This window comes from Gymnogyps californianus, chromosome 7 (assembly GCF_018139145.2).
Source record: "Gymnogyps californianus isolate 813 chromosome 7, ASM1813914v2, whole genome shotgun sequence".
In the NCBI taxonomy this organism is placed as follows: Eukaryota; Metazoa; Chordata; class Aves; order Accipitriformes; family Cathartidae; genus Gymnogyps; species Gymnogyps californianus.
In genome coordinates this window covers 28,317,043-28,334,247 of record NC_059477.1, presented here as the reverse complement: position 1 = coordinate 28,334,247, position 17,205 = coordinate 28,317,043, and positions in this window count along the sequence as shown.

Genomic DNA, 17,205 nt, shown 5'->3' with positions numbered 1-17,205 from the left:
GCCAGTCTTGCTAGGGCTACACGTAGAGAGGTTTTCTAATTTCTGATGTTTGCTTAATGACCAGGAAGACCTGAGTGGTCACTCAGTTTCCAGTATCTTGGAAAGAATATGTATGTTTAATCTCCCTAAGGGATTGCTAGCAGATTCACTTGAAAGCCCTACTCAATGTGACATATGGATATGCTGATAAAATGCAACTCAACACCACATTCTTGGTTACTGGGAACAATCACCTTTATTCATTCTAACACCTAATGGAGTGATCAATAGCATTTTAATAAAGCCCTCTGTAAGTCATATTTAACTCAAATAAGATTTTATATTGTATTTCGATTAAATTACACTTTCTGCCATTCTTTACTGTCAATTTCTGCTTTCCTCTCCATTCATAAATTTTTGTTTCACAAATGCATGTGTGACCCTCAGGGCTTTCCATACCTTTTCTAATATTCCTGTAATGTTATGCACAAATACAGCTTTGTGCTCAGAAATTCTTCTATAGAGCTGAAATATGGAGACTTTCCCTTTTGTTCAGCAGCAGCACAACTTACCTACCAGAACAGAAGTTGAAGAATCAGAGAGATTATTACATCTCGCAGTTTTCTGGTAAAGGGATAAAGACTGTTGTTCCATGAAGGGAGCTCAGGACTCTCTCAGTCTTTCTTTTTGCATGTCATGAGTGATGCTTCTGACACAGGGACATAAGAAAACAGAATGAAAAATGAAAGGCACAGCACAGAATCAGGAACAAGATGATTCCCCTGAACAGCAAGGTGCTGAACACTTGCCAAAAGTTAAGCCACAAGAATTAGTCATAGACACTTGTGCCCAGCCCCCAAAGAATTATTTTTCTTAGTCTTCGCATTCAATACCTCTCTCCCCTTCTTCCCCCCAAAAACCGTCTGGCAGCAGTGTTTAAGTTTAACCAGATCTCTCATCTCTGCGGCTTCACTGACTGCAATGAAAAATGAATTACAGGCCCAAGGATTGGATTACTTTAAACCCTATCTGACCTACCAAGTCAGCTTACTCACTGTCCCACTCAGAGGTTTAAGTTACATGGACTTTGAAAACATGTCCCAATTTTTTCATTTTGCCCCACCCCTCCAGTCCAGTTTTTGTCCTCTCCTGCTGCAGGATCAAGAAGTTTCCTATTAGATTCTGGATGACCTTTTCATAGATCCAGTCTTCAGGGGAGGGAGGGGATTGTTGTTGGTTTGGTTGTGGGGTTTTTTTGTCTCCTGTACAAAAAAAGTTATAACTTGACAAAACAGTTTTGTCAAACCCCATTCAGTAAGGTATTTCAGTAAAGAAGGTAATGGCACAGTTGTGAGTGAAGGTCACATTCCCAAAGAAGGTCAGCCTTCCAACCCAAAGCAGGAAGACATTGAAGATTTAAAAGAAAGCACTACCAGAATATTGTTCTGAGGTGGACCAAACAATACCTTTTCTGTAAACTAATTTCTTGGCCAAATTTGAATTGTTTTTGAAAAAAATTCATCTCTTAACTCCTCATAATTGTCTCCTCTCTGCAATAAAGAGTAAATAAATAATCAGTCTGAGGAAAAAGCATTTTTAATCAAACAGAAGAATAAGAGGTCATTATTCACTAAACCTATTTATTTTCCAGCAGTTCTGTGCTGTATAGTAAGATTTGTTAACATTGCACAAAGGCAAAGTAATATTTTTGTTTCATCTTCCCTTTGCAGTAACGTTCATGGAATGTGTTTGTGTCATTTCATCTAATAAACATTTTTCTTGTGCAGTGTCTTCCCAGGTCTTGCCCTCTCTCTCTATGTGCATTGGGTTAAGGCGGAGCTGGGAAAATATATATAATCATTCATTGCCTAGCTCTGAGTCCAGGCAGGAGTTCACACCTTCCAAGGGCTCTGTTTTGTTTTATTGGTATTATTATGGAAAATTAAACCCCTGAGAAAATGCTATACAGTTTCTTAAAATTGTATATTTAACATGGATCTCTGTAGTCACTATCCAGACTATCTGCAAGAACATATCCTTGTTTTCTATTTGGTAACAATCTTTCAACATTTTCCAACATTGTCTTCTCCACCTTGTTGCTGTGAGTGCAAGTTTAAGACTGTATTTCTTCAGTCTTAACTATCAGCCAATATTGTCTAAACTCTTAGCCAATATTCTTCCAGAAGGCCTGAGAAAATTACAGTATCATGTATCAGTGCAAGGCTGCATAAGGATGCAGTTGGGTCACAGTACACTCTGTTGCTAGTAGTTGGTTTGTGGAATGTTCATTTCATTTTAGTTGGCGTCATCAAAGCTGACTTTGGCTTTCCTAATTAAAGTTGGTTCTGAAGAAAACCAGAAAACCCTTTGGATTCTGCAAGTAAACCAAAAATCTCCTGTATCTCAGGTAAAGCTCAATGATTCCTAACAGTGAAGTTTGGTGCTCTATTGTCTTCCACAAAGGTGAAGAATTCTGCAGTTATACATGCTGGTACGTTAAAAGCCATTGATCATAAAGAGGACCAAAACTGTGACTGCTACAGCTAAAAGCAGAAGCTTCTCCAGATTTAGCTAAGCAACTAAAAGCTTCCAGCTGAGACTGTGTGCTTTCTCACATCCTTAGTTGGTCAGGAACACTTAATACACAAGAGGCATATTGGTATAAGCATGCAGTGGGATAGCTTATAAAAAACTACAAGTGACTTCCACTTGTCTCTGTCCGCTAGATCATGATATATACTCAGCGAGTATCCCTTTTTGATAAAACACAAATTTTAGTTCTCTCTGCCCCAACAACAAATTGGCGTGAATATTTTGTCCCATTGCAGCTAGAAAATAATTTTTTAGGAGGCTCCCTTCAGCTGTACAATATCTTATAGACAATATAGGGGCACCACAAGCCTTCTATGAGTTAAGGAGCAGAAAAATGACTTCCCCAAAAGGGTAGTTATGTTTGCCCATTACAAGTTTATTTGCTTAGCAAAGCCCATCAGAATAAAAATGATGCATTTCCTGAGAATTATAAAGAAAAGAATAAGTATTTGAAATATCCATTTGCAGCAAATTAACGATGAAATAGTTAAGTGTTGGCTTATATTTCTAGTGGTTTCTGGAGTAACAAGGAGCCGGCACTCCTATTAAAAGTATTTCCCATATGAAAAATCCACTATTAGTTAAAAACAGTTGACATGCATTGTCAGTACTGCAGAGCTCAGGAAATAAGGCCCCTTGGCCTTATTGGCCCCCAAGGTGAACAACTTTCTAAAGGTATCAGCTGGTAAACACTTGGGGCCATAAGATCGACTGACTTTCAAGCAAATTGGGATTGTTGTGATTTCCCATGTCCTTCCAGTTAAGGACACTGGAATAGGGGAAGTCTGTAAAGAAATCAAGGACAAAAGCAAGCAGCCAGACCAAGATGTCTTATAAGGTGAGTTATCCAGGGTGACTTGGCCAAGTTGGCATTCCCAGCCAAAAAGGCAACGGAGTCTACAATGAACTAGGAAAGCAGGAATGAGGGACTCCATTAGTCCTACAAGCAAGGCCTCTGAGTGTGCCTTGATTTGCCCTAGGACTTAAGAAAGTGGGGGGGGAGGGGGGGCGGTGGGGTTTTAACAGCAGTATAGCTTAGCTGGTGAAATTCCTGATACGAGTAAAATAAAATAATCGCTCCAAAGATACATAGCCTTCTGCACCAGAAGGGTATACACAGCTGCTGGGATGCAGAACATTTACACGCTCATTCCGTTGTCATGTCATTGGCTGCTGTGGCTGCTAAACTAGTCTAATCCAAATAGTATTTCTACCTACAGGCAACACCTGAATGTAAAAAAGTGGAAATAAAAACATCTCCATACCTTGGGAGTCAGCCAGTCTCTGCCTGTATGTTTCTGCCTGTGCTTTCTAGGTTCTTGCTGATGGTGAGTGAAACAGCAATACATCTCGTTTACTCTGAACGACATACCCTGGCTGCACAGCACCTCGCTGAAACAACTCTGCAAACCACAGAATTTGGTTTGGAATATTCCAGCTAACAGGACAAGATAGCAATACAAATTGTATTTCTTAAGGTCTTTTGCTAAGCCCGTATAGAGGAAGTTAAGCTTTGCACCACTATACCCATTAACACCAGTGGGAACAAGATCAGGGAATGATTTGTATCCCCAGGTGTGTATGTCCTAATTTTGGATGGATCATTTGATAGAGATACAAGCAAATGCCTCAGTTAGCTTCATAAAGAGGAGAAGCGTTTAGAGTCACTCCGGCTGCCCCAGACTTGTGCAGCTTTTTGTGGCTGTGGCTCTGTTTCAGAGCAGCTGGTTCATCCCACTGTTACCACAAGGACCTCCACTGTCTCACGTCTCTCAGATCTGCGTGCAACCTCAATAACCTCTACATTAACATCTGCCACCAGCTTGTGAGTGCCATCAGCTACAGACAAAATGCTTTCCAGAGGGTCTTATCACCTCTGATTGAACCAGCAAAAATGGACTTTGCAATAACTTTAACAATGGCTGAAAGAGGCTACAGATGCTGGGTAGAGTCCATAACTCGCAGCAGCTGGATAAGATGCTCTAAACCCAGAGCAATCTGTAGGCTCGAAATGCTGTGTTGGTGGATGAACACACAAACACATGGACCTGGGAAGTCAGATGAGCTCTACCATGGTACCTTGGGAACCATGGAAAGTGAACTCATATTGCCTAGCACCTGTGCTGTGTAAATACATCTATGTACTTCTGATTCAAGAGCAGCCTGGCCACAAAGACAGGCTGAATTAACCCAGCACCTATCTGTTGTTGTTCAAACTCAGTTACAACATAGCCTGAGAGAAATCTCTTCTGACAGCTGAGTCAGATAGGAGTAGGAATTGATGGTAGTCACTCACTATGAAGATCAAGCTGTGGATCTCACAAATATTTTATTGCCATATAGCACAGAAAACCTCTCCTTGAAATTCTCTGCACCTGCACACTGACAGGCAAAGCCCAGGCAGGATCTCCCTGTAAAAGGCTGTTTTCTTGTTCTTTGGATCCAGGGTTTCAGCTCAGCCCACAGGCAGCTGGTATAAATTAACACAGATCCCTTGAATTCAATGTAGCTACTTTGACTTAAAAAAACCTAAGCAATGCAAATTGGTCAAGGATCTGATATATGAACATGTTGCAAATTCAGATCTGGATGAAGAATAGTTATGAAAAGGCTTGAATACAAGACTTAAGACTGAGTGTATTTTTGTTAGGTTTCCAACAGCAATTCATGTTGCAATAGGTAAATTGGAGAATTAAAATTACCTCAAACACAGCAAACAAACAGCATCTTTGAAAGCAGAGGGATCAGGTCCTTTCTAAATTACACTGGCAGAGTCTTAATTTTGCAGAACTGATGGCTTTTGTTTTATCTCCTTAGCACAGTTAATCTGACAATGTGTTACTGTAATTATAAGCCAAGGCAAACTTGCATACGTTCTAGGGAGAGTATTTTTTTAACAGAAAAAAAGAAGAAATACACTATTGTACATTAATTACTTCATTAAACAAATTTCTCAGGATTTTGGGAGGGGGACTAAAATGATGGGCAAGAATTATCTTCTTCAAACATCTGGGAGCAGAACACAGCTGGCTCTCTATTGGAGCTTGGCACTCAGCGTGCTATGAGACATACTTGAGTACATAAGAGAGGCTCTTATAAAGCTGAATCATTTGGGCAATTAACACTCAAAGCAATTTTCACACAAGCCCTTGATATATGAAATTTGAGTTTTCCGTAAGTGACAGGCAGGCTTCTGTATGCAGACAGCTCCAGCTTTGCTGTAGCACTTCAAGGTTTATGAAGGGGAAAATGCTTTCAAAGATGGAAGGTGCTTTAAACAAGTTTTTCTGCTCATTTGAAAAGGAAGACTTACTGACAAAGTTTTACTATTATGGGCCTGTCCAAAGTTAGTTACCTCACAGGAATATTCAGATCAAGGGGAAAAGTTTGAAAGTTCTACATCACAAGCATATAATGTCTTAGCGGACTAAAAAAATAACTTTTGATTTTCATCTGTTGCACAAGATCTTGCATTGGGTGTAAACTGGAGAGTCTCTCTTAAGAAGGCACAGGGTTTTGCTCACATTTTCTGCAGACAGCAACAGCTTAAGGTAATGGCAAGAAATTGAAACAGACGAGAAAAAAAATATGGATTTGATAAGTGTAATTACTTTTGATTAAAATTCCTGGAAAGTCATTGATTTTTTAAAAATATATATTAAAAAGCCAACAAAATGTAAGTTGCCTATTAATGTTAAAAGGCCACATACAATATAGTTCACTGACTCAGAATTCCCAGAGGTCTGGGAATTGACTGCTGGATCTATAATGCTTAGAGTAGGTAATCCTCTTCATATGGCAGACAGAAATTATTGCAGGCAGGTAAGGAGGGTTAAATTTGGAGTTAGTCACAGACAAGAAGATTAGGAATAGAAAATAGAATTTGTTCTACCATCATCTGTAACCCAAGCACTTTGCAAAGTAAAGACATCACCCTTAAACTTAAAGTGTAAAATAAGAGGAAGAACAACTTTCTTCTCCCGCTCCTTCAGTCTGTGAACTGCAAGTGAAGGTTCAATGTTCACAAAATTAGTTTCATTTATTTTTGAATATTTAGGTTATTTTTTCTATTTTTTTTTAATTAAGCACAGAACTGAGTAAAATAGAAAACAGAAGAATACTCTAAATTTTGCTGCTCCTTTGGCTCTGCAGGGAAGTGATTTCAGATACTCTTTGAACAGGGATATTGTGATTTAGTAGCAGTACAAGGAAGGTTATTTAGAAGACAAAGTTACATAGAGCATATGCTGCCCACCGCTCTGCTCTTATACTATCAGCTGGTTTTGATAAAGCTACTCAATTTCCCCAGAGATAACTGAGAACAGAATAAGCCTGAAGACCCCCGGCTTGATTAGAGTTTTTAAGTCAGAGTTGAACCCTATCTTCAGAAGCAGTAACTGGTTCATAGTAAGAAATAGAGATACACAGTCAGATCCTTTAGACCTAACAGAAAATTGAACATAGAAGCCTATGCATTTGAGGTATCTCAGAAAGCCTACATTTACTGCCTAGTAAGGTCAATAACAAAGACTTTATTTATGCATTGCTACTAAGACTGACAATAGCACTTTGCCATTAAGTGCCTCAAACTCATTTCAGCCTAAACTCATATTCTACCAAAGCTATTTTAGGCTTCAATGACTAGAAGCTTTTTATCAATGACTTGGAACTCCCAGTATAACTTGCTTCTTGACACTGACTCAATCTCTGCACACCTGGATTTCATTCCCAAAAATACTGCTGTTATCCAAGAATCATGAATCCTACCAGTCACCTAGGGTTTGCAATCTAACACAGCAACTAGGTGTAGTTAACTTGCTGTGCCGGCTTCCACTAAGAAGCTAATCCTCTCTTATTTAGTAAATAGCCACAGCTGGAGAGAAGCTTTTCTAAGGAAGTTTTTCAGTCAATCCTCTGATTTGGCTAGAGGGGTGCAAAACAGAGTGTTTTTTGTTTGGGTTTCAGAATGCATTTGTAGCCAAAGATGAAGTATGGAGAAAAGTCTGAAAGAGGAAAAACTGCAGTGTGAAAATACAGTGATGTTTAGTGAAGAGCACCTAAAAATAGCTCTTCTTGGAGAACAGGATACTCTGAATTAGAAGAGCAGGTCCATATTTCTGTATAATTCTATATGGCTATTCTATGTAAGGCTGGTTTTCTGGCAGACCAGAATACTTAGAGGGGGTGCAATTTCTTCCACCGTCCTTCTCTCTCACTGCACACCTCAGCCGGTGTGGTGTGGCCGCCTCAGTCAGATCTCAGCATTGCACCATTCCCATTGAGACATGAGCTATACCCAGCACATCTCACACACTCTGGTCTGTTGTAGGGACAAGTACACTGCTGGGCAATACCTCTCTACCCTACTCTCATGTTGCTACCCTGCTATTAACCTTTTGACTGCATCCAGCCCTTATTTCTTTGCTACTAGAGCAGTTGCTTCCCACCGGTGAATATTAAGTCTGGTTCCCTGTATAGTGAGCTTTTCTTTCAGCTTATTTATTTTGTCTCTAATTGATTCAGGCCAACAAACCTCTCTCACCTTCCTCATACTGATATCCCAGTAAACTGCAGTAGCAGTTAGAGGCTGACTCCGTTATTGTAGGGAATGTGTGTAGCTCTGTAAGAAGGTAAGCATAACATAAAAGAGCTTTACGGGGACAGAAAAAAGGTCCATGTAACCTAGTACCTCATCTCCAAATCTTTACCAATTGCAGATACATAAGGGAAGAATGTAAGAACACAAGAAGCTTATGGTGCAATTTCTCTAAAATAGACTCTGAACATTTATGATTTAGAGATTTCCTATATCAGAGAAAGGTGGTTGTGTTCTCAGATTGTAAGGCTTTTTCTTCCATTAACTTACGGGGTAATGTTTTGAATTCACATAATTCTTTTTGTGTCTCAGACATGCTGAAGCAAGAAGCGATGCAGCTCAACAGCACATTTAATAAAGCAGTACTTCCTTTTTTTTGTTCTGAACCTGTCCCTGATGGTTTCTCGGCAGAGCCCTGATAGTCTTTGCATCAGAACAGATGACCAACAGTTATTTCCATTTACTTCCTCGGTGGTCCTCCTGTCACTTGGAAGCCCTGTCCACCTTCCAAGTGGCTACTTAAGACAGCTACGGTAACATGACCTATCCTGTATGAGGGAAACTACAGCTGCACTTTCAAAAAATGTGAGAGTAAATTAGCCAGAAAGTTACATTCTTTAGATGTTTTTCTTATTGTTCTCAACTTCTGTTAAATGACTCTTTTAAAGCTTGACACCTATTCTCTGCATAATACAGTCAGCAAGACACTACCTTTGTGGCAGCAGCTTTATTCAAGAAGATAACACTCTGCAATCCATGGCTTCTATGCAACAGACAGCATTTTAATCTTCATGTTATTATAGACCACTAGAGGGTTTTCAGGACTGTATTCAAGTGTAGCTTTGATATTAAAAAAATGGATATTTGGCTTCCACTTTATGAAAAGCTGTTCTCTTCCCCAGATAATGAACTGTTGTGTCAGAACTCATTGGACTGAACTGAGATAATTTGCAAGGCAAAGTCCTGATGGATACCTAACAGGCTTGAGCCCAGTCTTTGTTATTTTGGAAGGACTTGCTTATGGAATCCAGATAAATCGGTGGCAGGAATCTCTGCTAACACAAAGCAGCTGCAGGCTGCAGATGGGGTAAATTCTAGTCATGGAGGTGACATATTTCACACCAGCTGACAGCACGGGAACATTACCAGAATGCTTCACCTACACGTCACTCTCCAGTTTCTTTTCACAATCATGTTATTCTTTACCAAGGTTAAATAGGACTTCTCTTGTCTTTTCGTGACACATGAGACAGCTCTGCATTAGAACCAGGGAATTACAAGCCTGAGCTGTAGAGTTCCTAGTCCACCTTCCTATGGGGTATCCCATAGGTGAGCTGGAGGTAAATATAGAATTGATCCTCATCAGAGAGGGTGACATGATGAATAAAGGTCAATAAGGGCAGTTACAGATTTTGCTTCAAAAGTTTGGTCCATCCAAACAAAGTGCATTTTAGCTAAAAGTGAAATGCAATATTACTGATCTAAAGATAAGAAGTGAGGAACTGAACCCTAGTAACCAGTGAGTCATATTTATAGTTCAGAAGAAAGAAACAACTCAACATACTTTGCAAGGGTGATATAATGGGTGAACAAACTCATTCCTTGGATGCACCAGCAGGCAAACACTGTAATGATTTTTGTTCTCCATCTGGCACTGCTCACCTGATGCTGGCACATTTCCTGCATAAAGGAATGGCATGTCCAGTTCTGGTGTTGGCATTTTAAAGAGGATGTTGAAAAACTACAGGGTGTGTACGGAGGAGACACAAACATAGCTCAAGGGATGGAGAAAGACATTTATGGGGAGCAAATTTGATCTTATCTCAAAGAAGACTTGAGACAGCCATGATTAGTGCATTAGTAACCTTCCTGCAGAGAAAATAGCATATACAAAATGGTCCTTTAGTCTTGCAGAGAAAGGGATAACAGCCAATTTATGGAAATTGAAAGTGAGCAAATTCATATTAAACATTTTTTAATGAGTGTGATTAACCATTGAAATACACTGAATCAGAGCATAACAGGTTCTTGTTCTCTGCGGCTGCGGCTGTGCTAATACCTAAAAGAAGCCAAGGCTTTCATCAGCAAAGCTAGAATCTTTCTACCTAAATGTGGGCTAAAAGGATCACACTCACACTTTTATGGCTTCAGGTCAAGACTGGCTGTGTTTTCTCAACTAATATCTAAGCCGAAACACAGCATAAGCTATTGAACTCCATCCAGGAGTAACAGTGTGAAACCGACTGGCCAAACGTGATCTTTTTCATCCAACGATCATGTTTTAGTTAGCAGATCTACAAATCTACACTATCTTACTTGTTCACAAAATGTCTTGAATACCCATACTTGCCCAAAGCAAACTTGCTTGCGAAAATCATTTACCTGCATAGAAGGCAAGTTCTGCAAGAGGTAATAAAACCAGCATTACAACCGTGCCTCATGCATGAATGAAGCCAGTAGATATTGCCTCCTGGAAATAACAGTGCAGGAGGCCTATCAGCTGCTCAGGTACTGTTTAACCTGCAGGCATTTTTGTTTGTGTTGCTTAACACAAAAATGTGTTACTGTGTTATCGCTCACTCTAGCAGATATAGCACTGCTAATTATCCCATCATGTAGTCACTTTGCAGTGATATAAATAGCCCAGTTAGTGTCATTTTACATTATACAGAAGAGAACCTCCAAAGCCTGGGTAGGGCATAGAAGTTGCTTAGAAAGAAAAGCAGATCACTTTAAAGACGGATGCTGTTCCCCACACTCTTCAGACGCCGCTGTTTGCTTGAATCAAGTCAGTAGAGAAGGAAAATGGGAATGACAAATAGGGTGATGAAAGAGATGAATTAGTAAATAGTCCTGTTGCTGAGAATTCACCAAAAGCAGAAATGTAGAGGCTGATGCAAATATTTGCCTCAGTCTCTCCTAGATACTATACTTCACAGTTCCCCCCTCCAAATTAGCTCCATAACTTGCATCCCTTTTTCCCCCCTGCAAATGGTCATGTGTGCTGGGTTTGTGTAGCGAGGGAGGGGCTACAGGGCTGGCTCCTGAGAGAAGCTGCTAGAAGCTTCCCTGGCTCCAACCCGGACCCGCCTCTGGCCGAGGCCGAGCCAATCAGCAATGGCGGTAGCGCCTCTGTGATAGCATATTTAAGATGGGGAAAAAAAGACTCTTGGGGGAGAGTAAGATGGAGGAGGAAGAAGGGGAAGAACTACAGGAAAAAATGAGGAGGTGAGGAGGAAGAAGAAGATGGGAAGAGAAGAAGAAGAGGAGCTCCAGTGAGGAGTGGGATGTGAGAGGAAACAACCATGCACACACCAAGGTCAGTGAAGAAGAAGAGGGAGGAGGTGCTCTGGAGCAGAGATTCCTCTGTAGCCTGTGGTGAGATGGCAGGCTGTCCCCCTGCAGCCCATGGAGGGTTAATGGCAGAGCAGAGGTTCCCCTGCAGCCCGTGAAGGACCCTGGAAAAGGCTGTGGCTCCATGGGAGAGCCCATGCTGGAGCAGTTTGCAGAGGACTGCAGTGCATGGAAAGGACTTGAGTTGGAGAAACTTATGGAGGGCTGACCTCTGTGAGAGGGACCCCACGCTGGAGCAGGGGAAGAGTGCGAGGAGTCCTCCCTCTGTGGAAGGAGCGGCAGAGACAATGTGGGATGAACTGACTGTGACCCCCATTCCCATCCCCCTGCGCCACTGGAGGGGAGGAGGTAGAGGTGTTGGGAGCAAAGCTGAGCCCAGGAAGAAGGGAGGGGTGGGGGGAAGGTGTGTTTTTAAGATATGGTTCTATTTCTCATCATCCTACTCTGATTTGGTTGTTACCAAATTAAATTGGTTTATTTTTCCCCAAAATCAAGTCCGTTTTGCCTGTGACCATAATCGGTGAGTGATCCCTCCCTGTCCTTGTCTTGACCCACAAGCTTTTTTTGCTGTATTTTCTCCTCCCCATCCCACCAGGGGGGAGGAGTGAGTGAGTGGCTGTGTGGTGCTTTGTGGCCGGCGGGGCTTAAACCACGACATTGTTTCATTGTTGCCAACAGAATGGCTTCTTCTAGAGCCCTGCCTTAAGGACATCTTATGCTTACCCTTGAGGTCCACCCCACAGCTAAGAAATTCTGCTGTATCTGAGCTGGACTGCTTACTCAGGTAAGAGGTTCAACGCAATGACAGACTATATATAGGAGATTACACCTGATGAACGGGACTCCCAAATTTCAAGCTGGGATTTCCAGACTATAAATAGACAAAATCAGGAGGGAACTGTGAAACACAGGCTGGTTTGGACCATTTGTGCACACACATATGTCTGGAATAGCTAGAAATTCTGGACAAGTGTCCTACATCCTCAAACTCTGCCTAGGTAAGTTTTCCAGGTAGTAAATATATCTAAATGGGAAAAAAATGTTTAAAGGAGTATTATTATTATTCTAAACATCTGTAAGAAAAGATTAGAAAAACTGGGAAGTGCAGACCTAACTGTTGGAGAGGGAATTGACAGAGAAGGTTATTAAAACCAAGTTGAGCAAAGGAAAACTTAGGCATTCTTAATGAAAATTTGCTGACAGTGAGATATTGTGCTACTTAGTGGAATCACTGAAAGGAGGCAGTGTGGGCCTCATTTCACAGCTGAAGAATGAAGAGAATAATCCCAGTTAGAAATTTAGAAAAGGAGGTGACACAGGGGTCTGAAATTTGTTTCACTTTTTTCCAAGTTCTATAGTCATTTTTGGCACTGTAGTCTTTTCATCTGCAGTACATCTTGCTTGTGTTGTCTCTCTGATATGCAAGCAAGATCCATTTACCAGGAACCACACAGATTATTACCATAGCCAGCTTGGCTCCAGGAACAGCATTTGGCTTCCCTGTGGCTGAAGGCTGGAAGTTCTTCCAGCAGCAGGTTGTCATACATCAGCTACGTCATACATAGCACAAGTTACTACAATGAGGTCTATGATCTTCCAAGGATACTTCATTCTGAGAGACTGGCTTGTTCTTGTTTTCAGGTAGCTAATGTTGCTTTAAGACACTTAAAGAATAAATATTTTCCTGGTGTTTCTTTTCCAGTTGAGTAGCCATATGGGTTGCCATAGGGACAGTAGCTGATTGACAGCAGGAGAGAAGACTGTTCTGCTCAGAGTGCATCAAGGGGTGGTTCCTCTCCTTAAGGATGTGGTCCACACCCTGGAAATCTGAGACCACCTGTCCAACTGCAACCACAGCAAAGGAATTAGACAGTCAGAATGTAATAAAGGGGTCTTGACAAGGAGGTGGAGAGTCACTAATTAAGTGAAATAGGGGAAATCTGGATGAACACCTCTTTAAAAGTCCTCATGGAAAGGACAGGACCTCCATAGAAGTATGTCCATCCTTCCAGATTGCATTTATTCACATAGCATGGTCATCTAAAAAGTGTAAAGTCAGAAGAATATGGTCTGGGACTCTAAGGAAATTATTCTTTGCAGGGCTGTGCAGCCTCTGTGGGAAGAGGAATAAAACTTCTACAACATTGGACATGAAGTTTTTCCCCAAATTTGCACTGAACTCACACTTTGTGTCATAAATTCTTTAAGGTGAGGAAGTGATTTGCAAGCTCCAAAGCAACCTTAGGATATTACTTTCTGAGCAAACATCTCTAATATGAATGTTGTAAATCTCCTACATTCCTTGAGATGACACTTAGCCACCTGCATGTCTGAAGGCAGAACCAAAGTTTTAAAAAAAAACTTGTGTGCAGTTGTCCAGGGAATTTTTCATGCATATCTCAGGCTCTATTTGCTATGCAAATTGGATAGCAGCATGCCCAAAATAACTTACATGTGTCTGCCTATTTGCAAATTGAACAATGTAAGTTAATAGGCAGCAGAAGACTGGGTCCCCACAGCAAAGTACATAGATTTACAATTTATAAATCAGCAAGACCTCTCTGCTGCTGCCTTGTAACTCAGTTGCCCAATGAAATTACCTCCCATCTTGCATACCTCTAGCAAATTTGTTTTTCTTCTGCCAGTCTTTCTAACACCACTGTTTGCAAGTATGCCACCCCTCTATGGGCCAGCTGCAGAGCCCATTGAAGTCAACAGAAAACCTCTCATAGTTTCAGCAGCTTCTGGAGTAGGCAGGAAGTAAACAGGCATATTGCATGCATCGTTCTGTAGAGGCTTTTCTTCATGCCAGATTACTCAAGGTACAATTGTGAAGAATTCAGAAGTGGTTTGATGGAAAAGAACATGTGTCCCACAAAGCCTAGAGAGCTGGAGGTGAAGCCCAAGAACTCAGAACATAGTATGTACTGTGTGGTTTTACTGAGATTTCGACACTTTTCCAAAGATTAATTCACTGCACTTCTCAGGGGACTCAGCATAAGTAGTTGCGACAGACAGACAGGGTAACCCTTTCACGCACAATACCTCCGCTCTTGCATTTCACCTCTAGCAACACTGCTGTGATGCTCATCTCCTTAAGCTTTTTGGTGTTTTAAAGACAGCTGGAAATTCTATTAACCAAACATTTTTCCCTTTCAAAAGAAATGCTGTTTTCTTTGGAGACAAAACTTTTAGCAGGAATGAGTCCATCTAGATGATTCTCCTATATGAAAGGCATTTTCAGTTAAAAAAGAGAAAAAGTTGAAATGACCTATTTTGATGTGCCTGACAAAAAGTTATATTTTCCATTCCATTAAAGTTCTATTTGCAGCTTACTTTTTAGCAAAATAAATAAAACTGAACTCACTACTAATGCTTTGAAATTATCATAGTGACTTTTTTCTCACACTAATTCATTATCATAGTTGTATCTATTAATGTATTTCCAGATTTTGTGCCTCTCACTTCATTTGTGCACTGAAAATATGACAAGATTATCCCTTCCTCCCCAAATCCTGCCCAGCTTCCTGGGGTTAGGAGAACTGGGTTTTCACCCTTTGTGTTAGCAGCTCATCACTGACACTTTCTTTTATTTTGTTTGTGTCCATGCAGGCTGCTGCATTTTTAAATCCTTTAGCCAAGCAGCTTTCTTATACATCCTAGATCAATGTTGCTTAGAGCAATATTACAATCGATCCCTGCCCTTTTCTTGAATGAAGTGCTCACTGCAGCACCGCTAACTCTGTTCTAAATATGCACCATGCCTTGGACACAAAGCACTCTAAGCATTTTGCAACCCTAAATTTAGCATTTGCTGGACTATGAACGCAGCCCGATGGGCAGTACGTGCCAAAAGCTCAGGCACGTTTCCTTTGAAAGGTAACACTACAGTATAGGTAAGTGAAGAAGATGGGATTTCTATACCTGCCCTGGGTAGATGGGCAGGGGCTTTTGTTTAGTGTGAGTGCAAACAGAAGGACACGGACTCTGGGGTGATTTCTGCAGTCATCCCTCCCCACCCAGCTTACAGAAACTTATAAATAAGTTTCTGTTCACCTCGGTGTGGCTTTGTGAATATTGGACTACTAAGAATCTGAATGACCGAAGGGTGACAGGAAAAGCATAGGCCATGTATATCAACATAATCAGATTTTAGACTTGCAGACCTTGGGAACAGCTGCATTTGAAGTCATACATAGTTGCAAGGGAATTAAATATAGTTCTCTGATATCTGATCACAAGGTTTGGTTGAGGACAGCAGCATTGCTTCCATTTATTATGCATAAAGCACTTATGATCATGGGATGCTTGGTAGAACACACATGAACTGCTCTGCAATAGGCACCTACAAACAGCTGGATTTTGGCAAGGCCCAGGAGGTCTTACCTCTCTCCCTGAAAAATCTTACTCCTCCTTTTCAATGGCATTTGGAAAGAAGAATAAAAGGAGTGAGCTTTCAGCCACCCCCAGCCTAAATCAGCATCTTTCCTATTGCTGCTGGGAGCTCATGTTGTGACAGGTCATTGCAAGATCTGTAAATTCAAAGATGAAAGCAGTTGAACCTCTTGAGGAAAAGGCAGAGAGGATAAAGCTGGAGGTAGCAGCAGGATGCCACAGGGTGGGAGGGGAAATCTGGAAAGAAACCTTGAGATTTGCTCTTCCCTGCCTGGCAGGGTTTGAGCTGTTCTTGCCTCCCCTAAGAAGGCTTGCTGTTTCTGTAATGGGGTTGTTATCGTTTGAAGGCTAATTATCCTTCCCAGAAAAATAGACAAAACCAGAGATGTTGGGAGAAGGTAAAGTTCTAACAAAGTGAAACCTAGCAGAGATGTATGACAGGGCCTCTCTCCATCCTGTCCAAAACCACAAATCTGAAGAGACCTTCCTGTTCTACCAGAGAAGAGAGATGCCACTATCTTATCTTGCCCTATCTTATCATATGAATTACTATTTCCTAACTCTTAGTGTTCTCTCAGGAAGTAGCTCTCTAAGCTGTTTGTAGGTGAGCCCAGAACGAGCATGCACTGAGCTGGTCGTCACTCTGGCTTTCAGACTTTGAGCTTTAGTACAAGTTAAAGCAGTGTGGGCTTAGGAAAGGGGAGACTAATTTTGATTCTTTCATCTGGGATGATTCATAACTAATACAGGGAAAATATTCAAAAATCTTTCAGAAGTTAAGTAATGGTTTTGCTTAAATATAAAATTGACTTTTTGACTTAAAACTAAATACCCCAAACACCAATTTTGTCCTTTCCTGTAAAAAATGGTTTCCATAAAAATTGTGGTGCTTGTGGAGGATAATAATTCTTGTGTGTCATGCCCATCTTCTCATCTAGTACAGGGTGTCATAGCATAATTTCATCTCCAACACTGTACTATGGTAGCACCCCATATCACCCCCATGATACAGATCTCTGCAGGCACAGGAGTTGCTGCTATTGAATTTTGCAGGCTGTTTTTAGCCTTCACCATTTGCTCTGCATTAGAATTGGATAAATCTGGCTGAAACTGAAAAGTTTAGTAATTTGACACCATTTAGCCCCCAATAACTACAATATATGGGCATAAGTCAATATTGGGAACTCTGAAAATTGTGCTGCTATTTCTTCGGAGTACTCCCTCAGCTGCCATGAATAGGGCCTGTAAGTCTGGCAGGCAAACTCTGTCAAACACAGGGAGACTATACC